Raw genomic sequence first — 23,450 nt, 5'->3', positions numbered from 1 at the left:
AGACAAGACAGCAAACAGGGGTGATATATGACACATGTAAGGGGTAAACACCTTGGACAGGGAGGGTGGTTGGAAATTGGATGCTCACGAGCCCCCACACATGGGCAGTCACCACTGCACCTTCACGGCCCCAAAGGTGGCTGTGGTGGGGGCTGAGCAGGAGGGGCAGACTGACCCTCAAGATGCATCACACAGCCCTTAAGCTGGCGTAGCAGATCTCTGAACTCCTTTCAAAGCTCGCTATGCACCAATCCTCGGACATAATGATGGGTGAAGGTGTCCTGTATGCGCCCCCTCTCAGGGGGGACGGGCCCCATCCGATTAGGCGGTTCCACTTGAAGGTGGTGCAGGACCAGCAGATGAGGAGGTGCAAGGTTAGGTCCCAGATGTGCTGGGGCACAGTGCCATGGTCAGTTGAGGCATGAAATGCAGATCTGCAGGGATTGGCCTTCCCAGACATGGCATGGTGTTGCATTTTTATAATATATGTTGGTTAGTCATGAAAAACACATTCCAAGATTAGTTATAACAGCATGCATAGGTATTCCCATTAACCCAAAACAACAGATTTGGAACAGTTGCATAGCAAACAGAACACATGTATATATGGAACCACAGTGGGCATTATAATGGCATGCAGATTACACTGATAGCAACAGACCACCAATGATAGTATTTGAACAGAGAACATTAATAGTTAAATGTTTAAATATTTGTAGAACAATAGGACACGTCCCAGCAGTAGGCTTGGTGAAAAACATACCCATTGATTTACGTGTTTATATTATCAGTGGCAGCTTCACCCCCTCTCACCCCCTAAAGGGCCCATCTCAATACCAAACGATTGCCAAATTCCGGTAATCACAGGTAAAAACCGTACTCTCCAAAGTTAAGAATACAGCATCCATGGGACCAGACAACATCCCGTGCTGTATACTATATGAACTACAATATGAACTGGCACCTCACCTAAGTGTCATGTTTAATCATAGCCTCACCTCAGGCTTCATGCCCATTGAGTGGCGCACAGCTACAGTTATCCCACTCCACAAAGGGGGATCCACCTTGGATTCTGGGAACTACCATCTCATCAGTCTGATGAGCCTGATCTGCTAGGCCATGGAACGTATTATCATGGAACTTATAAACAAAGACATTGGCAACCTTCAAACCCTGGACCCCACCCAATATGGGTTCATGAAGGGCCGATCGTGTCTCCTGAATCTGATTGACTTCTTCAAATCAGTATCCAGAGCCATTTACGAGGATGTGGCAGTCCACACAGCCTATCTGGACCTCGCCAAGGCCATCGACACCATCTCCCACTCTGGAATCATAGATAAACTTACTAAGCTGGGCATAAATCCCTATGTCACTCGATGGGATGCTAACTGGCTTACTGACAGAACCCGCACTGTAAAAGTAGCTGAATCCAAATCCAGCTCCAGACAAGTGACAAGTGGAGTACCTCAGGGTTCAGTCCTGGGACCGCTCTTATTTGGCATCTACTTCTTTGAAGTACAGGACAACACTAAGGGACTCTGGCTAACAAAATTTGCAGATGACTGCAAACTGGGAGCCATTATTGAATCCCCAAATGATGTGGATATTCTACAAAAGGGCTTTACAGAAATAGATGCTTGGTGCCTGAGCCATGGGCTCAAGCTCAATGCCAAGAAGTATATAGTTATCCCCTCTGGGAAAAAACATGTACCCATGAATTAGCACATAGGTGGCAGTATACTAAACACCAAAAGTGTAATAAGAGATTTAGGAACACAGGTAGACAGTAGTCTCACCTTCGATAACCACATCACCACAACAGTCAGGAAATCCTTCTATGTGGCACACCTCATCACTAAGGGCTTTTCATCCAGAAAAAAGGAGGTCATTGTCCCACTGTACTCAACCCTCATTAGACCCATCATAGAGTACAATGCCCCATTTGGTATGTACCTCACAACTCATCTGCAACAACTGGAAAGGCCACAGAAACACCTCACTAAAAGAATCACAGGCCTAAAGCAGATGCCCTATGCTAACTGACTAAAAAAAACTCCAGCTGTACTCTATCACATATCATCTACTCAGAGGCAATCTCTGCTTAACATACAAGTTCATGTCAAACCCAGAGCTGTTGGACATGCTACACTTAAAGAAATCCCAGTCCATCAGAGCCACATGCTCCTGGAACTTAAACCTTGGCATCACAATGAACAAAACATGCTTGAGGGATAGTTCCTGACCCAGAGACTCCCCATACTCTGAAATAGACTGTCCATGTATGTCAAGCAGAGCACCTCCTTGGCCCTCTTAAAAAGGAACCTTGACAACTGAATGGGAGATAGAAAATTTACCCCGAGGATCACGTCAGTCACCCTGCTAGACAGGGGTCCAGAGAAGTAAATATTGTGTGAAGAAATAGCTAGGGAATTGTTATGGCTAGGCTCGTACAGGCCCTAGGGCCGATAGCCTAGTACCAACCTATGAACATATGAACCTATGGTGCAGATAGAGTAGGGGAGAGAGAGAGAGAGATGTCAATTAACAACTGTATAAGCTTCAATTGCTCACAACTTTAATGATCATTGCTTATTCATTACTCTCCAGGTATTACCTTACTTTACATTGACCTATGGCCTTGGGTTGGGCAGTGGTATGTTTGTACACAGTGCATAACTACAGCCTTCTTACAGCTAATTTTACCTTTTCTTACCTGGCAGACCTGTTAACACTACTTAACTGTTTCTACCCATATTCACATAGTCAGGGTTACATATGTGCACTCATAGTGTGTGTGTGTGTGTGTGTTTGTGTGTGTGTGTGTGTGTGTGTGTGTGTGTGTGTGTGTGTGTGTGCGTGCCCATGTGTGTGCATGTGTATGTGTGTGTGTGCTACTGCCATACTCTGCCTTGATTTCTATCGGTCACCCTGGGGTGTGGGCGGCAGTGACCACTAGGTGTGACAGCGTGACACTTGAGGAACATTTCATGGAGGAGACCACTTGGTCTATGTACTTATCTTGCTGTGATTTTCAGCCTTGGGATTGGACAGTGGATGTTGTACACAGTGTATAAGTATAGCCTTCTTACAGTTTCTTATACCTTTTCTTAACTGGTAGACCTGTGGAGGAAATTTCTGTTAACACTACCTGACTGTTTCTACACATATTCACATATTCCTGCGTGAAATTATGCATACAGCTTACTACCACTCCTGGGTTTCGAGCTGTGCCAGTTTTTGCAAAAAATACAACAAAGTTTGTGTTTCATCAGAATGAGCTACAGAGAAACTGCTATTTCTTGTTTGACTGTTTTCTGCCTAATACTCTCTTGGTTGTACAATCTGACTTTGTAATTCTGACATTCATGCATGGCAGATAGTTATTATACTGTGCATTCATACTTTGACATAGCACAGTCTGGAAAACTCTGGTTAACACAACATTCCTATTCAGGTATCAGATCTTGGTGCATGGAACATTTCATATAATTAATCTCCTGTTTTACAACTCCACAATCTTTTGACAGATGAGCCTTGATTATTTAATGCTTTCAGAGCTATAGTTGCTATCCAGAAACTGTACACATTTCGATTCATACCACCACATACCAAAGTAAACACAACCAGTCTGGGGTTTTGACTTTTATTAACAAGTATTGACACTTTTATTGATATGTACCCTGTATATCACTATTACTCTGCTAATGTCTCATTTATTCAGTATAAACCATACTCATTTTTAAATATTGACAGGTGACATTCTACTCCTTTCTCTTTATTTGCCTGAATACTACAAGCTAGATTTGTATTCACGAGCCTCACTTCACAGCCTGAGCAGCCTGCTGGCATGGGCATCTATGTTCTTGGCCCTCTCATCTGCAGCTTTACAGGAGACAGAGAAACATTTATGCATACCTATCCATCACATACACAGGCTGGACTTTGGAAAACGCTTTTTGATACTGATTCTTACCCACGTGTCCAAGAGCTCCCACTTCTTATGCATCAAGTTGGCAAAGTGGTGCCAGACCTGCATACCAGTCCAAGAGATGCCAGTGGCACTTGTGAGATCACGTGTGAGATGGTCCCAGGCCTCTGCTTTGTATTGGGAGCCCTGGTACTGATCCTGCAGCAGTCTCCATTCGTGGTCTTTTACTAGGAGTCCAACCATGACCCTGGACTCCTGAATGCCCCAGTGCTGCACCCAAAAGCACACACATTCACCAACACCAGCCATAGTGCCTGCAGTGATCATCTACAACTGATTATGGTTGTATTGCCACCTGCAAGGTTTAAATCAGGCTGATTTCCTGCCCTTTGCCATGATTGGATGGTTTTAAATATGCTGAGCTAAGCTAATTGATGGGCAAACCCGATGAGCTAAGATAAGCATTGCTTAAATGGGTAGATGCTAAGCACTGCTTACCAATGCACAAATCCACTTAGCTACACTAATTCTTGCTTAGCATTTACGTTTAAGCAATGATTGCACCAACTCAGCAGGGCTGAGCACAACTTAGCATTGTTCAGCTTTCATTTTATGGACTATCAGGATTGTGGGGTTAATTTCTCATTAATGACATGGTATGATATGTATGTTGACCTTCCATAACATCCCCCTATGTGCTTTCATGTCATTACATTTTGTGTGACTATACTGTATGGGACACTTCTGTTTATATGGGGGTTTCACAACTTTTTTACATTGATACCTCACAGTTGGACCTACTAAACTACTCTGGTTGACAAATATATGTTATTTACTACCCAACTATAAAAAAAGAAAAAAATAGTACTGCTTTCACATATAAAATTGAAATGTTTTCATTGAGGATTAAACCGTGAATGATTGCATGCAAAGCTGATGCTCTAACTACTACACTATTCCCACATTGCAAATGTTGGCTGTATATTTCTATTTAGCTCCTAGTGATGTGCAAGCTAGGGTGAGCATAGCACTGCGTGATGTGTACACCTGTACTGTTACTCTTAAACTTTATTGCAGACAGATATGTGTTTTATTTGTATTTACTGTAGGGGTATGCGCATTGCTTTCTGCATCTTAGGGCAGGACATCTGGGCAACTACATCATACATGGGGGAATTGGTTTAAATGTTCCTGTCAGGAACATGAATAAATACTGAGCTACATGTGGCTGCACCAGAATTGTAAGCCAGTGCAATTGTATAGTATAACAAAAAGGAACACCAAACTTCCAACAGGATACAAAACAGCTTCCAGTTTATTTAGCGCTTTCGTTTCTGAAAGTTCTGAGACTTCATCAGAATAAACCATAACCAAATGCCTATGGTTATATAATGTTATTAATCAAACAATTTAACACATTTAAAGAAATAAGACATTTTTTTAAAAAACTTGAAGAAAAAACCTTGAAGAAAAACATACAGTTCCATAAAAAATATTTTCAGAAGGCAGAACCATATCTACCTAACAAAAGCCTTTGTTTTTAATATTGGTAAAACTGAAATGTTTTCATAAATGCCGGGTTCTGCAGTCACATTTAATTCAAGTTGCCATTTGAGTTCACTACATTCTTTTTGAAGTTCCAACCATCCCCCTCTAGTGGTCTTCTGGATAATTTCCAAAATTCCAAACTTGAACTTAACAAACTGCCTGCATTTAACTGAATGTTTATATTATGCATTATTTTCATTATGACTCCTAATAGCATAACTATGTTCATAGATGCCAATTTCTCAATGATCTTTCTGTTTTACCAATATAATAAAAATTGCAGGATGTGCACACTGACAAGTATACTAGTCCTTTTGTAGCACAATTACCTTGATGAAATATAATAGGTTTCGTGATAGAAGGTAAACACACACAATGGTCTTTCAAAAATATAATTACATTGTGCACATTTGCCACATTTACTAGTGCTCCTGTTGTTTAATGTTTGAATGTGGGTAGGGTGTTCAAACAAATATTTTAAGGTTTTCCCCATCTTGTAAGCAAATTGTGGCTGTCCACCTAACGCTCTTAAACAGGTCATTCAGGTTCTCTCAGGAACATGCTTACATATTTAGTATGCCAGCATGTACACTGGCATACCATTCTGGACATTATCTGTGTTGGACCATTGTGGGGGGCTGTGCTTTTGTGTTACTTTACATATTTTGTCCACGGACACTGTTATATTGACATAACAGTATCCGCAGACACTATAAATGCTTTAGAATTGCCATATGGTAATTCTGGAGTGCAGGGGGCATGTGTGCTGTGTGAGCAATGCTCGGGCATGCCCCTTGTGCTCATAGATGGATCGTGTCCGTGTAGATAACATGCCTTCATTAGTATGCAAGGCTCGCTACTGTCCTACACAGGCACGATCCGCTCCCTGCAGGAATAGCACTATTCCTGCACATAGTTTAATGAATCCACAGGAGTATCTATCTGAAGATATATGTAAAGTGGCATATATTTCATTTCTACTTGTAGTTGGAGTTAACTGGAGCCAGAATGATGCTTTATTTTGTTCAAAGGGTTTCAGTATTATCTATAAACTGTATGCATAACCTAGTGGAATAGGTAATACTTTTAAAATATCATCAATGAAACAAAATTGAGACTGTTACTTATTAGTAACAAAAACAAGACTATGGATGCACTTTAAGTTGTATATGTAAGTAAAGAATTATTATAAAACTTGCAAGTGTAACAGCAACCTAACTGGTAGTTGATGTGGAGGTTAATGTTGTGAGCTCTTGTTCCTGTGGCACAGGGTTTGATTCCCTCAGTCATCATTTGCCTGCTGAGCAATCTTGAGCAAATCCCTTAAGTAGACATTGCTCACATTTCACCCTGGAAAAGGGATTGTTTGTCCGGTGTGTTTACCATGTCAACAAATAGTCTTTTTGGTGTTAAAGTAGGAGACCCAAGGATGTTTTTAAAACACCATATTAATCAATAAGTAGAAACATTTCTGAAGCACATTTGTAGTTTATGACACGTGTTGTACTGGGAATGCTATGTTTGTTTATATATGTGTTTCTAGAATATAATACACATCTTATGTGCATATTATTTAAATCTCTAAAACATGATAAACCTGATATAACAATTCATTTTTACTTTTTCTACAGTGAGTTCAAAACTATGAAGAAGTCATTGCTTTCAGAGTATAATTAGCTATGGCTTGGCTAATTTCATATCAGGAAGTTTTAATTTAAAATGTTAGGAGTAGGTGTGGCAGTGTGTGCCCTGTGTATGTATATACACACCAGGTATGATGTCAGTTCAACACTGGATAGCTTGTTACTCAGAACAGATCAGCTTAGGATATAACAAAAGGTGGTTTTTAATAGGGAAGTAAAAACTGTTGACAAAGCAGTGTCTTTTGAAGCCATTCATTTTGGCAGGTAAGACTACTTTATTTATAGTCTTAATTTTACATAACAAATGTGGAATATAAAGCAAATGAAATGAAATTTTGTTACTAAGGTCATTATTAATACAGCTTTAAAATAGCTGGGGTAATGAAACAGACCACAATTCTCAAGGAAAAACACATCAGCACAGCTAGTGTTAATGCAAAAAATGCATGTTTAATACTGCTCATACAAAAAAAGCATGCAGACTAGGAGAAGTTATTTACTTTTAATGATTAATTGTTATTCAAATAGATGATGGCGCAGGAAATTAACAAAGATTTTTTGCTAAAAATTGTGATGTATGGTTTATCTGGAATTAGACATTGTAGTGAGTGATTGACTTTAACAACAATGATATTTTAAAATATAAATCGTGAACCTAGTATTTTATTAACAACTCATCAGGAAAGGAAAATACTGACCCTTGGTTGGGGATTGAATAAAGGACCCCCTGCATTCCAAGTGGTTGTCATTGCCACTGGACCAACAAGAAATCTATGATCAGCTAGATACCTGGTTTCCCCCAAGAACATTTTTTCCTTTAAACTAACAAACTATCATAAAAGTGATTTTTAAATTCACAAGCATCCTTTCCAGTTGAGTTGATATTTTAAAAATAAGTGAAGTTCATACCACATGCAGTATCAAAACAGAAAATTATGCAAGAAAATGCAAATACACAGGTACTTTGCTCATATCTACTTTCATTGTCAGGCCACTTATTCCTGTTGTTAATTATGGACATTTTGCATTAAATTATTAGTTAGTCCTGAATGCTTGATTGCAAGAATGACTAAAACTCTTATTATTACTACAAAGTACATTTTGCTTGAGACATCACTTATGAGAGTTAGGACATGGGATGTTTGGTTAATACATATTCTATAAAGTATGCATTGTTGAATATAGCACTCTGAAACTCTACCTTTCTGTATTTTCAAAGTCTTGTTGAAAAACTCTTCTTAAATATATCCATTTCATGTACACACAGTAAATGTTATCTAAATACTCACACTGGTAAATCACTTACACACGTACACATAGAAGTACATGTGCAAAGACACACACATGCACCCATACGAAAACACACACACACACACACACACACACACACGTTTATTTTAAGTGCAAGAAAACAATACTGCTTGCAGGGGGTCTACTTTGTTTTCCCCTAATCATTTATAATAACTCTGAGGTCACCATTGTCAGCATTGTAATAAGGTGGCAAATTTTGTTAAAGCCAACCAATATCAAATCCAGATTCACAAAAGATTAAACTGTATTTAGACAAATATAAGTGATTATAACTTGATTTCAGGATATCTGTTATTGTCGGTTTCTTATTGTATGTTTGGGGTCAGTGTGATATTTGTATTGATGAGAATTAAAATATGATTACATATAGACTTAGGTCACTTGGACCTATCTGTCCAAATGGGTTCCTGTTCCTACAGTGGTGCTGCACACTAGGCTATGGCAGAGTCATTACATCTTATATAACCTACAAGATTTACCCGTGAGGCATTGCTGCAAAGTGCAAGGCATTTTCCTTCTTACAGTCTTGCTTCTGCAGTAACTACAAATCTTATTAGTGCAGCAGCGTTAGCTGCTCATGCACTCACAGTAGTTAGGTGCTCCTACTATGTTCTTAGCATGGTTTTCATCCCAAAACTGAGACTGGATTTAAACATCTGGTTCTGTGTATCATTTCAGTTACTGTTACAGAAGATAAGACTGGGTTTCATTTGAAAATTGACAGAGTAACTGTGTTTTTTTTTTAATTTTGTTTCCCTTGCTGATGTGGGAAGTATGATTAGTTACTAATGAATGCCCTTACCAAAAATAAATAAATAAATAAAATAAATTCATAAATAAATATAATGCATGTCCTTACTAAAAATAAATAAATAAAACAAATAAATACCAAGTTCAATGGTATTCTTAAGGAAAAGCTTGCAGTTAAACACAGGAGGAGTGTGTGTGTGTGTGTGTGTGTCTGTGTGTGTGTGTGTGTGTGTGTGTGTGTGTGTGTGTGTGTGTGTGTGTGTGTGTGTGTGTGTGTGTGTGTGTGTGTGTGTGTGTGTGTGTGTGTGTGTGTGTGTGTGTGTCTGTATGTGTCTGTGTGTCTGTGTTCAGTGGAGGGAGGCAAATCTGTAAGATAATCAAGGCATAGGCAGAAATCCATGCCATTTGCAGCCCATAGGGGACATATATTGGGTGAAATCAGGTTATATTGGCTAGGCTTGTAAGGGTTCTTAAGCTGTTAGCCTAGTAATCTCCTATAAACTTATGAACCTGTGAAAGGTGGATAGAAAAATGACTCCAATTGGCCAAAGAGGAAATACAGTGATAGAAACTGTTTAACTAATAAATGGACTGTTGGAATATCTAATTTTCAGAGTCACATATAAAATGGGGAAAGGATTAAGAAAATTAAAGTTAGAAACTGGTTGGATTGGATTGAGGAGGAGTTTTGAGGGTTGTTTAGTGTAGAAAGTTGAACAAATTGTGTGGGTTTTGTATATATTCACTACATCTATATGCCTTTTCTTAAGCCATTTCACTTTTATCATTCCTGCCAAAACATGACGCTTAGTGGCGACTCTGAATTATTTCTGCATGCAATCTTTAATGTTACATTTGTGGCCTGGGCTATGGCTGGAAATGATCTGCAAGCGTTAGTCTACCTACTTAGTTTAGAAAAAAACAAAGAAAAAATAATTAGCAAATAAATGCAAATAAACTTTCATAAATAGTTGTAAGTAGTGTGATGAACAACTAATGCCATTTCTAAGGAGTGGCATGACATGATGATGGGGACAATGATGATGATTGTTGTTGAGGATTCTGCCGTAGTTCAACATTGTTATGTGGTTTTATAGTAACATGCTGAATGTATCAAGGTATAAAAATAACTATCAAGAAACTCAAACAATAAGAAACATGTTAGAGGTAAATGGAAGACAACAAAGGAACATGGGGGTAATATGAGGTGAAAATGTAAAACATTAGAAAATACATACGCTGTTTTTTCCCCACCCCTATCTTCCCAAAACCAGCAACGCTATCTCCACTGACTCATCGGCCTACACTTCCTGGCATCTGAGGACAATGGGTATGGATCAGAGAACAGAGCCGGGGACTGTGATGAGTTAAAAGATTTTACTAGGTTTCATGTTGCAAATGAACCTACTTTAAAGAAAGATAGTCCCCTAAAGATGGCAGTATCTGCAGAGTGCTATACTTAACATGATAGGTTGAAGTTTACTTCTATTTCAATGTTTTTGACAAAATCTAAACATATAAATATATTAATTTGTTTTTAATACATTGTAACAGCATGCATTCTGGATATCTTGTTTGAAGTAATCTTACATCCAGGATGTCAACAAGTGGATTAAGGTTGTGGGTTTAAGGTGGGATGGTAGGTGAGGGTCAGCTCAACTGCCCCACCAAAATGGTCCAAACAGAGCCCAACAAGTGATATGATAGTCCCTGCAGGGAAGCATATATTAGCATCAAAGTTGGTGGACCTTGCAGTAATTCCTCTTTTCTACCATACAGTGATCTTCGAGTTGTGGAGGGTGACTCCTATATTGTGGGTGCAGGGGGGCTTACAACCATGCAAAAAATGAAAAAAAAAAACGTATTAGTTTTAGGTGTAACAGCAAGTTTTGCACTTTGTTGTCATATTATGTCGATCACATTTCCTTTTCAGAGTTTGAGACTCACATTCAAGAGTCTTGAAATTCTAGTAAGGCACTTCATATTTAAAAATAATCTTTCTTACTTCACTTGAGTCAGCTATTTGCATCTTTAGTCTTGCTCTGTGAGAATTGCTTACAATGTCAGATGTGTGGTATTGTGGTATATTCTGCATTCAAGTGACATTAAAGTGTTTTTCAGAGTGAAAATGTTAGCTTTGGTTACTATTATAGTATTAGTATTCACAAGCTTAAAGGTACTTATTAGGCTGTTGATCTGTTCGGATCTTAAAAAGCCTAGCTTTACATGCCCATTGTAGTTTTTAACCCCGTAAATTTTGTGCACAAATAAGCCAGAGATAGGCCAAATGAGAATGTATATTGGGATATTTATGTGTTGCCCCTATCTATTATAGATAGAATGCTAAACAAGAGGTGAATTTGTGGTTACCCATCCATTTGTCCAAATTATATTTGAATACAGTAAGAAAAATCTGTTGCTTTATGTGGAATGGATGATGGTTCCATAGAAGCAGAATTCTCTATGATACATCCATCTCCCTCCAATATGTTCTATTTATGTTGCAGAAGAGACAGATATTCTTTGAGTGGGTGTTTATGCTACAAGTAAACTTGCAAATGTGTAATAGGTCTGACAGTATAGGGTTTGTTGAGGATCTATATGCAAGGCAGCGATCACATCTCTGAAACCTATATGATACAGAGAAAAGCAACAAGACTTGGCCCACATAGTTTTTATGATTGAGACCCTTGATTTTCCTATTGAGGAAATATTGTGGTCATTCCATTTGTTATAAGAACTTTGTCAAGGTCATACCGAAAGGGGCATTATTCTGCATGATCGACCTAATGAATGCTGAATAAAGTGGAATGATTACATCCTAGACCTGAAAATCATACCTTTATATAAAAGGTGTGGCTAAAAAACTGCTTGTTAGGGCAGAAATTATTATTATTTATTTATTTTACATTTGTTTAGTGGGAAAGTCTGATTGGACATGGGTCCTTTTTCAGCTGAGGTCCGGGGAGAAAAGCTTCTAATACAGCTTGAAACTTTTCATCTGACAGTTATGTTTACATCAGTAATTTTAAATACATAGTTACAGTAAACAGCAGCTTAATAATCATTAACATTGCCACAGGTACATATGTTTACATAAAGTAGATAATTTCTGACTTAAACAATTTAATTATAGGATTAAGTTTGGTTGTTTTTTTAATCTGAAGATAGACTGAGTAAAGCAGGTGTCCTTAAGGTTTTATATAGGGTATTATTCTCTCTGGCATTTTCATGTCAAGTTTCTCTACAGATAGTAAGATCTGGTTAACTAAATATGCTGATAATGATAAAATTTGTACAATAATCTCAGATATCTCCAATCAGTTTTGTCTTCAGTCTTATCTGGATAATTTATATAAATGGATATTGCATAATGAAATGAATTTAATATAAGTAAGACATGTCTTATGCATTTTGGTGTGGGCAATCCTTATAATTTTTATATCTTAAATAAGTCAGGTATTAAGGAGATGAAGGTTATCAGAGATCTTCGGGTTAAAATTGATAACAGTCTTAGTTTTGAACTGCATTTGTTGGAGGTTGTTTATGGTTTTAAGGAACAAACAATGGAATAAAAAATCCACCAAGCTGTACGAACTCTGCAACATACTTTATTACTAAATGCTTTTGGTCCAACTGAGTCATTGGACTTCCTCAGATAAAATGTAATTTAAAACTCATGGATTTAAATACAGCTCTAAAAAGATCAGGTGACCTACTCATTACATATTTAAAGTAAAAAAAAACTCATTTGATTACAAATCCATTGTGAATGTATTAAATTAATTGTGTTGTTTAAAACATTTATGTTATTTAAAACGTTTTACAGCCAACGAACAAAAATATTTTCCACAGAAAACTTATTCCTTTTAAAACTAAATATGTACCTATATGTAAAAACATTTTATGTCAACATGTAAGTATAAAAATATATTGATGGAATATGACTTTATGAATCTGAACATATACAAGACTAGATATTCTATGCTTTAAGCATCTGAACTATCTTGATTCTGGTCAGATAATTATGTATATACTCTACTCTCTGACCACTTATCATGCACACATTTATACAAAATAACAATGCACAATGATAAGAAAGATGTACATATATATATATATATATATATATATATATATATATATATATATATATACAAAAACAGTAAAAATAGAAAATCAGCATACTTACATGCACATATACTTATATGTGAATATACAATTTACCTCTCTAAACTTTTTAATTTTAGTAAGCACATAATAGAACATTTATCATTAAGGCCAGGGTATGTGTAGGCGTTAAGCCTTATTTGCCAAATTAATTCTAATTTCTCTAATAACAGAGAATGGGGGCCACCCCTAGGGTCAATATTAATCTGACCTATGACCTTAAACTTGAATTTATGATCTGTGAAAACAGACATGTTCCTTTCTAAACATTTTCCTCGTTGTGCTTATTTATACTATCAAGATAGTTCAGATGCTGATATATTTCACTATTACCTCTGCAGATTGCGTATTGAAGTAGCTAACAAAATTAAACAAGGCTTTGTGGTTATCATTCACCAGGGTTTCCCCTTTCTACCTCAGATAGGGCTTCATTGATTTGATCGACGTCTACAGTTCCTCATTTAGATTTAGCAATAGCATTTTTGGCATCTTCAGAGTTACATTTATTTTGCATGTAATGTTTTTCTTTTATTTATCTTATTTATAGAGCCTGTTTATATTAGGTTTCTACCACAGGTGATTATTTTGAATTTTGCATTGTATTTATTTCTGAGGGGCCAGAAGCATCTATGCAATTTTTATATGTACACAGAATCTGGCAGAAAAAAATTCTGTTTAGTTGGGTCTTCAAGATGTAAAGGGCTTTTGAATTTAGTCAAGTCATCACTCATCTTTAGTAGAGTAGCTTTCACATAATCTCTGAAAGCTGAGGCATTAGAATTTGCTTTAGACTTCAGCCTTATAGTAAATGTAACTGATTTATGATCTTATTTGATCAAGGAGGTGATGAGCAAAGCTGCCTCATAGTAGTAAGGAGTAAATCCATGATTTTGTCAATTCCAGTTGAGATATGGACAAACAAGTCCAGAGAATTTGTATTGATGAGTCCAGAAATTTCTGAGCATACATGTGTGAGGATGCATAAATTTCACAAATTATGGAAGGGTAGTCTACTAGAAGAATAGGATTTGGTTTAATACATAGGGATTCCATACCCGCTAGCTAGGGTGTGTTAGCTAAGTGGGCATTGAAGGCGATGATAAGGATTTTGTTAACAGTAAGTTAGATGTGGAGGACCTATAGGCTGCTATCTTGTCTAACAAGTCTGGAGATGATTTTTTTTTAAATATGGAGACACCATGTGATTGTGTCAAAACCCTGTACTGATGGAATTAATTAATTGGTCTTGAACTAGGTCTGTGTGATAATGCATATATGTAGGTTTTCCAAGTTAAGGAGTGCTTGTAGGGAGTAGAATTTTTATTAAGGCTCCTAGTATTGAGCAATACCTTAATGTTATCCCAAATCTGTTTTCTATGTTGGAAGCTTTAGAAGACTGACATTTTCTTAAAATGACACTGTGGGAGTACACAAGGATTTAGCCACTCTAAATCATGCTCATTAAGCTTGTTTGCATGTATGCTAAATTCCATCACCTAACAACCTATTTAAGGGCTTGGCATGAAAACAATACAAGCATGCTAGTCTTGTTATAGTAATTGGACCATATGGGTTGGGAGGGTGGCCTAATGGTTAAGATGTTTGCCTTATAAACACAAGGTGCAGGGTTTGAGTCTCACAAGGGATAATTGGCTAGGCTTAAAATGGCTTGCAAGGGCAGTTAGCTTAGTATGAATTTATGAACTATGAACTATATAAAAAATACTGAAGCTTTTGATTACATATGTAACTTATGAAAATAATTCACTATTTTATATGTGCATACATCATAGGTTCATAGGTTCATAGGTAGGTACTAGGCTATCTGCCCGAAGGCATTTATAAGCCTAGCCAGAATGTGTTAGCTTTCACCACCCCCTAAGATTAGTTCCCTGTGCCTCTGTCCAGCAGAGCCACTGAAGTGATCCCCGGGATAAACTTTCTGTTTCCCACCCACTTGTCAAGGTTTCTCTTGAAGAGTGTTAGCAAGGAGCTCTGCCTAATATAGATTGGAATCTTGTTCCAAAGCATGGGAAGTCTCTGTGACATGAATCTATCCCTCCAGCACATCCTATTTATTGTTGTGGTGAGGTTTAGATCCCTAGAGCATGTGTCTTGAGGTGATAAGCTTTTCTTTAGGTGGAGCATGTCCAATAGTTCTTGGTTGGACATGTCCTTGTATTTCAGGCAGAGATCACCTCTGAGTAGGCGGTATGCAACCGAGTACAGCTGGAGTTTCTTCAGACGAGCTGCATAGGGCATCTGTTTGAAGCCAGTGATCCTCTTGGTGAGGAACTTCTGCGGTCTTTCCAGCTGTTGCAGGTGTCTTGTAAGATACATCCCAAATGGGGCATTGTACTCTATGATGTGTCTGATGAGCGATGAGTAGAGGGGCTTAATGACCTCTTTTGATCTGGATGCGAACCCTTTTAAGATGTGCCATGTAGAAGGATTTTCTAACCACTTTGGCAATGTGATTATCAAAGGAGAGTTTACTATCTACTTGGGTCCCCAGATCCCTTATTACGTCTTCCGTATTTAGGGGACTACCACCTACGTGGTAGTTTGTGGGTACTTTGTTTTTTCCAAAGGGGATGACTATGCACTTTTTGGCATTTAGCTTGAGGCCATGATTTTGACACCAGGTGTCCGTCTAAGTGAGACCCTTTTGGAAGATGTCTGTGTCAGCCAGAGAGTCATTTATAGCCCCTAGTTTGCAGTCGTCTGTGAACTTAGTCAGCCATAGTCCTCCTGTGCTTGCCTGTACCTCTGAGAAGTATATACTGAACAGGAGGGGTCCTAGGACTGAGCCCTGGGGAATGCCACTTGTAACCAGTTTAGAGTCAGACCTAGCTCCTGCAACTCTTACCATGTGGGTTCTGTCTGTGAGCCAGTTGGCAACCCATCTTGTGACGTAGGGCTTTATGTTCAGGCTGGTGAGCTTGTCTATAATACCAGAATGGGGAATGGTGTCAAAGGCATTTGCGAGGTCTAGATAGACTGTGTGTATCACCTTTCCCTTGTCTATAGCCTTGGTAACTGTCTCAAAGAAGTCCACCAGGTTTAGGAGGCATTATCTACCCTTAACAAAGCAGAACTGCATTGGGTCCAGTGTTTGGAGGTTCCCAATGTCTCTGTTAATGAGTTCCATGATGATGCACTCCATAGCCTTGCAGACCAAGCTAGTCAGGCTTATAGGGCGATAGTTCCCAGAGTCTGTTGTGGCTCCACCTTTGTGGAGCAGAATAACCGTTGCTGTGCACCACTCTATGGGCACATAACCTGTGGAGAGGCTGAGTTAGAAAAGTGTGTTTAGGTGAGGGGTTCATCTTTGAGCTCATGTTGGATGCAGCCTGGGACACCGTCTGGTCCCATTGATGCTGTGTTTTTGGCTTTGGAGAGGGCTGTTTTAACCTGAGTGTCTGTGATTTCAGGAGCTCTACATTCTTCTGGTATGGTTACGGGCTCTTTTGGGGGTGAGAGGGGGGTGAAGTTTGCGCTGAACCTGTCTGCCAGGATGTTGGCAATATCGGTCGGTTCAGTGTATTTTGTACCATTCTGCACTAACTCCAAGCAAATCTGAGCATTGCCACTTAGATTCTTGACATAGCTAAAGAATGCCTTGTGGTTATCTTTGGAGTCCTTGGCAATTTTTCTTTCGAAACTCGCCTTGGATGATTTTATGAGGGACTGTAGTTTCTTGCTGATACTGATCAGGGATGTTTTCCCTTCTTGGGATTTTACTCTTTTCTGTACTAGTTTCCTCCTTCTATTGTATAGCTTGTTTATGGCAGGAGTCCACCAGACTGGTTTCCTTTTCTTAGAGGAGTGAGTCTTGGTTTTGCTTGGGATAGCATGATCCATGCATTCTTGTAGGTGCCTGTAGAATGCATTAGTAAAGGATTTTGGCAGCTTGGACAATGTTATCCTTTAGCACGGGGGCTTTGAAACTTTCCACCTTGGTCTTAAGTAACGTGAAGTTTGCTTTTAAATAGTTTTTCACAGTGTTTTCCTTGTCCAGGGGTGGGGGAGGAATGTGGATATCCAAAGTGATTTGTTTATGGTCAGATCTAACCAGTGAGGGGTTGACCTCTGGTGTGGAGCACTGGTCGCCCATGTTGGTGATGACCAAGTCCAATATGTTGTCACCTCTGGTGGGAGTGTTGACCAGTTGATCCAGGACATTTGAGTTTATAAATTCTAGGAAATGTTGGGCAAGGGAGTTAGTACTTGAGTAGTTCTCCCAATTAATGTTTGGGTAATTGAAATCACCCAATATTAAGGTGTTTGGTAGGACCTTTATATTTCCCAGTGTTTCCAGAAATGCGGAATGGGGGTCCTGGGACATAGTGGGTGATCTGTAGCAAGCTACAATTTGAATTGCAGTTTTGCTCATTGTTAGTTGCACATGGATGATCCCTGAAGCATCATGCTGTGCCACTAACCTGGAGGTGTGGGTATCCTTGATGAATGTGGATACACCCCCACCTTTTGTATTTCGGTCCAGGTTCTGTGGCTGAAATGTTTGGTATGAGTTGTAGCCTGGTAATGCTGGGGTGCTCTCTGGAGCCTTAAACCAGGTTTCTGTTACTGCACATATATCAATTTTCTCCATACTGAGGAGTGCCTCGAGTGCATGCATTTTGAGGTTTAGACTTCTGGCATGTAGCATTACCCTCAGTTTTTTGTTACTTGTGCTATTTATGGGGGTGGGTTTGTGTTTTGAGCCTTGCCTAAAAAAGGCACTATGGGGGTGTAAAGAGCCTTGGCCAGTATTCGAAAGCCTAAAGGTGACAGGTGCAAGTCGTCTCTAGCGAAGCAGCGTAGCTTGTTGAGCATGTCATCCCAGGCGGACAGACACTGGATCCCCTTTGAATGACACCAGAAACTTAGCCAGTTGTTGAAATCGATATTTTTTTTCTTTATACTGTGGTATCATTCTTGGTGAGGGCATGATGCTACTCAGGGTCAGGGTCATACCGTCCTGGGCTACAAGATCAGAGAGCTTTTCCATGTCTCTTTTCATGTAGTCCAGGGAGGTGCGGTTCATGTCATTCACACCAACATGGACAATGACAGAGTCATATTTGTACTTGTTCTGGAGTGACCTGAGTGCTTGTGTTATGTGGTGGATCCTGGCACTTGACAGGCAGCTAACAGTAACCTTCTCCTTATTCAGCCTAGCGAGTGGGACGTCAGTGTGCCTGACTATAGAGTCACCTATTACTAGTATGTTGGGTATGTTATTTTGCCTTAAGGGCTGTGATTGCATGGCATACTGGTTTTGGGAATTATGTGTTTCATGATTTGTGTTAGGGGGTGGAGGTTGCTTGGATGTCTGCTTTGGAGGTCTCTGTTGCTTTTGCAGATTTTTATTTAGAGCCTCCGAGTATATTTTCCTATATTTATGTGTGTTTTTTGCTGGTGCTGGTTTAATGGTTCTATGTGAGATTGGTGGTGTGATGCAAGTATTTCCCTTCTCCTCTTGACTGTCTGATCCAGTCTTGGGTTGAGAGAGCTTAGCCTCCAATTTGGCTGTATAATTGCATCTCTCACATGTATTAGTGTTTGGTGGTAGGAGGAGAGGGTTGCCTGTGTATATGAGGCAGTTGTAACATTGCCTCAAAATGCCCAGATTCACCAGTTGGACTGGAGAGTACACCTGAAACTGCCCTTTGGACATGCCTGGATAGGTACACTGAACTGTTTTACTGAATGGCTGGTAAGGTTGAATAGAGAGCCTTGTCTTTCTGTACAGTATAGGAGGGTCTAGTGTTAGGGTTTACAAGTGCTTGCTATGAGTTTTGAGCAAGTGCTGGGCTGAAAAATGAATGGCTTGAGTGCTTAAGTTTAAAGTTTGTCTAGTTCCAAGGGAAAAATTGAAGAGGAGACTTTGTGGAGTCGGGAATAGTTATACCCAAGCTAACTGGCGCTGCCTGGCATGCAAAACCAGGCAAATGCGGTATTTATAGCAGGGAAATGAAAGCGATAGAAATTAGCCCAAAATAGCCAATAAACTACTAATTTCTGGGCTGAAACCCCTCCTCCAGGGACAGATAGGCTGCTCAAAACTCCCCTCTCACACAGGTGAACAGAGAAACTTCCTTCTATCCAAGTAAGGTATGGGCAAACACAGAGATTTGTAACACAGCCCTGAATTCAGCACTTAATCTGAAAACTGGACTATACTAGCTTAGAAAGGCAGGAAACAAATATATATATATATATATATATATATATATTTTTTTTTTTTTTTTTTTTTTTTTTTTTTTTAAGAAAATAAAGCAGATACAATAAAAAAAAACTCTTTAAATGTACAGAAAAGGATACTTTTTGTTATATATCTGAGATCAGAGTTGTACTCAATGCTACTAAAATACTCAACAGTTATATACTAAATGTATTAACAATGTTTTCAAGCTATATATTTTACTAACTTTCAAATTGTGCTCAAACTATTAAGAATTCTGGACAAAGAAAAATAAAATTGAGGGAAGAGGTCAAAAACCCAAAATCAAGGGCACATTTTAAACATTGCTCTTCTAAACGTAGAAAGTAGCTAGTATAGCATATTTTGCAATGCCATGTCAGTCATTATTTAATTACTTCAATCCTCAATGATTTGCCAAAAATCGCAAATTATAATAGGAACAGAACAAAAACATGATGCAAAAATGTTCATGTACTACCAAATTATGGACAGTTGAGAGGAATGTATCAAATCCTAAAAAAGTATGAATATAAGATACAAGAGAAATAATAGTCAGAATGGAATCTATAATGAACTTTCAAGATTTAAAAGGCAGGCAGTATAATTGATGTTTGCCATACAATCCATTAAGAATTCATAGGTTCATAGGTTCATAGGTGTATACTAGGCTAATGGCCCTGGAGCCTTTATAAGCCTAGCCCATAGAAGTGCCCTGGCATCATGCCATCTGACTTTAGTTCCCAGTGCCTCTATCAAGTAGAGCCACTGGAGTAATTCCTGGGGTTAACTTTCTATTTCCCATCCACTTATCAAGATTACTCTTGAAGAGGGCCAGTGAGATGCTCTAGTTGACATGTATAGGAAGTCTATTCCAGAGCATGGACAGTCTCTGGTATGAACCTGTCCCTCCAGCATGTTCTGTTGATCGTGGTAATGTCTCTGGTATATGAACCTGTCCCTCCAGCATGTTCTGTTGATTGTAGTAATGAGGTTGAGGTCTGTGGACTGTGTGATGCATTGGAATTTCTTTAGCTGTAGCATTTCTAACAGATCTGGGTCAGACATGGCTTTATAAGTCAATTAGAGATCACCTCTTAATAGATGTTATGAGACAGAGAATAGTTGGAGTTTTTTGAGTCTGTCTATGTAGGGTATGTGTTTATGGCCTAGGATCCTCTTCCTGAAGTACTTTTGTGGCCTTTCCAGCTGTTGCAGGTGTCTAGTGAGGTACATGCCAAATGGGGCATTATACTCGATGAGTGGCCTAATGAGGGAAGAGTTGAGAGAGAAGATGATCTCTTTCTTCCTGGATGCAAAACCCTTGGTAATGAGATGTGCCACATGGAAGGACTTTCTGACCACAGTGCCAATGTGGTGGTCATAGGAGAGGTTGCTGACGGCATGTGTCCCTAGATCTCTTATAATGGCTTCAGTGTTCAATGATGTGGTAATTAGTGGGAACTGAGTTTTTCTCAAAGGGAATGATGACGCATTTTTTGGCATTAAGCATAAAGCCATGGTTTCCACTCCAGTCATTGGTCTCAGTGAGGCCTTTCTGTAGGATGTCTACATCACTTGGGGAGTTAATAATGGCTCCCAGCTTGCAGTCGTCTGTGAACTTGGACAGCCAGAGTCCCTCCATGTTGGTCTGAACTTCTGAGAAGTAGATCCAAACAGGAGAGGACCCAGGACTGATCCCTGTGGGGCTCCACTCATGACTGGTCGGTAGTCTGACTTGGAGTCCACTAATTTCACACTGTGGGTTCTATCTGTGATCCAACTGGCAACCCACCTAGTGATATAGGGGTTGATGCCTAGTTTGGTGAGTTTATCAATAATTTCTGAGAGGGGGGATGGTATCAAAGGCCTTGGCCAGATCGAGGTAGGCTGTATGAACTGCCTTGCCCTCATCCACAGCTCTGGTGACTGACTCAAAGAAGTCAACCAGGTTGAGCAGGCATAATCTACCTTTCACAAAACCAAACTGTGTGGGATCTAGAGTTTGGAGATCCCCTGTATCCTTGCTTATTAGGTTCATGATGATGCATTCCATAGCTTTACATATCAGATTCATCAGACTAATGGGGAGATAGTTCCCAGGGTCTGTAGTCACTCCCCCTTTAAGGACAGGGATGACTGTAGCAGTGCACCATTCAGTAGGAACAAAGCCAGAGGTGAGGCTGTGATTGAACTGGGCACACAAATGTGGTGGCAGTTCACTTTGTAGTTCATGTAGAACACATCCAGGGATATTGTTGGTTCCCATGGAAGTTGTATTCTTGGCCTTGGACAATGCAGCTTTAACCTGTGCTGCAGTAATGCTGGGTGCCTGGCATTCCTCCAGTATTATGCTTGGTCCTTTGGGGGGGGGGAGAGGGTTAAAGCTGATACTGAATCTGTAGGCAAGTATGTTGGCAATAGCTGTTGTCTCAGTATAGGAGGTACCATTGTGCAGCTACTCAGAGCAAACCTGGGTATTGCCATGCAGATTCTTGATATAACTATACAAGGCTTTGTGGTTGTTTTTAGTGTCTGCCACAATTCTGCCTTCATAGCTGGCTTTATAAGTTTTCATGAGGGATCTTAACTTTTTGTTGAGGCTAATAAGGGAGTTTTTCCAGTCTTGGGACTTCACCTTGTTTGGAACAGTTTCTTCCTTCTATTGTAGAGTTTATTAATGGCAGGGGACCACCAGAGTGGCTTCTTTTTTTTGGAGGAGATTGTCTTGGATCTTTCGGGTATGGCTAGTTCCATGCATTTATGTACATGTTTGTACAGTGCGTTGGTGTATGATTTGGCAGTCTTGCATCTATTTTCCATTGACATGGGTGTCGTGAAGTTAGCCACCTCTGGTTTTAGGAGCCAAAAGTCAGCACTGGAGAAGTTTTTCATGGTGGTTACCTTTGTGGGGGGTATGGGTGAGATGTGGATTTCCATGGTGATTAGTTTGTAGTCAGATCTAACCAGAGAGGAGTTGACTATTGGTGTAGAGCAACTATTGCCCATGTTAGTTATAACCAGGTCAAGGATACTGGTTCCTCTAGTGGAGGTAACAATGAGATGGTCCAAGGCATTGGAATTGATGAATTCCAGGGAGCATTGGGCCAATGTATTGGTGCATGAGTAGTTTTCCAGTTGATGGAGGGGTAGTTGAAGTCACTTAGTATGAGAGTGTTGGGTTGGACCCTAATAGTTTCCAGGGTGCATAGGAACTTGGAGTGAGAGTCTTGGGACATGGTTGAGGACCTATAGCAGGCTATGACCTGAATTGCTGTCTTACCCAATGTTGGTTGTACCTGAAGTATCTCTGATGCATTATGTTGGGCTATTAGTCTGGAGGAGTGCATATCCTTTATGAATATGGAGACACAACCACCTTTGGAGCTTCAGTCCATGTTCTGGGGCTGAAAGGTGTGGAATGAGTTATAGCCTGGTAGCGCAGGGGTGCTTTCTGTTGCTCTAATCCAAGTCTCCGTTACAGCACAAATGTCGATGTTCTCCATTTTGAGGAGTGCTTTCAGCAAGTGCATCTTAAGATTTAGACTTCTAGCATTGAGCAGCATGACCCTCAGATTGCATTTATTTACAGCTGCTATGGTGGTAATTTAGTCTTTGGAACATCACCTAAAAAAGGCACTATAGGGGTGACAAGAGCCTTAACCATTATCCAGAAATCCAGCGGTGATAGATGCAGGCCATCTCTGGCAAAGCATCGAGGTCTGTCAATCATGTCATCCCAAGCAGACAGATACTAGATCCCCTTAGAAAGACAACAGAAACTTAGCCAATTATTGAAGTCAATCATTTTCTGCTTGTACTGCAGTATCATTCTGGGCGATGGTAGGATGCTGCTCAGGGCCAGGGTCATACCTGCCTGTGCCACATA

The 23,450-nt window shown here is 39.5% G+C and overlaps 1 protein-coding gene across 2 annotated transcripts in view; it reads left to right on the top strand.

The window, feature by feature from the left end:
- Nucleotides 1-7,278: 7,278 nt before the first annotated feature.
- LOC122794328 overlaps nucleotides 7,279-23,450 on the top strand; it is a 1,793,522-nt gene continuing 1,777,350 nt past the window's right edge. For both annotated transcript variants that reach the window (XM_044062632.1, XM_044062631.1), the window contains exon 1: nucleotides 7,279-7,386. The gene's annotated coding sequence lies outside the window, so the exon portion shown is untranslated. The remainder of the gene's footprint in view (nucleotides 7,387-23,450) is intronic.

Source organism: Protopterus annectens, chromosome 2.part1 (genome assembly GCF_019279795.1).
Source record: "Protopterus annectens isolate FY-2018-M chromosome 2.part1, PAN1.0, whole genome shotgun sequence".
NCBI classification, from domain to species: Eukaryota; Metazoa; Chordata; order Ceratodontiformes; family Protopteridae; genus Protopterus; species Protopterus annectens.
The sequence above is the reverse complement of the archived record's forward strand: the minus strand, read 5'-3'. Positions and strand labels throughout refer to the sequence as shown.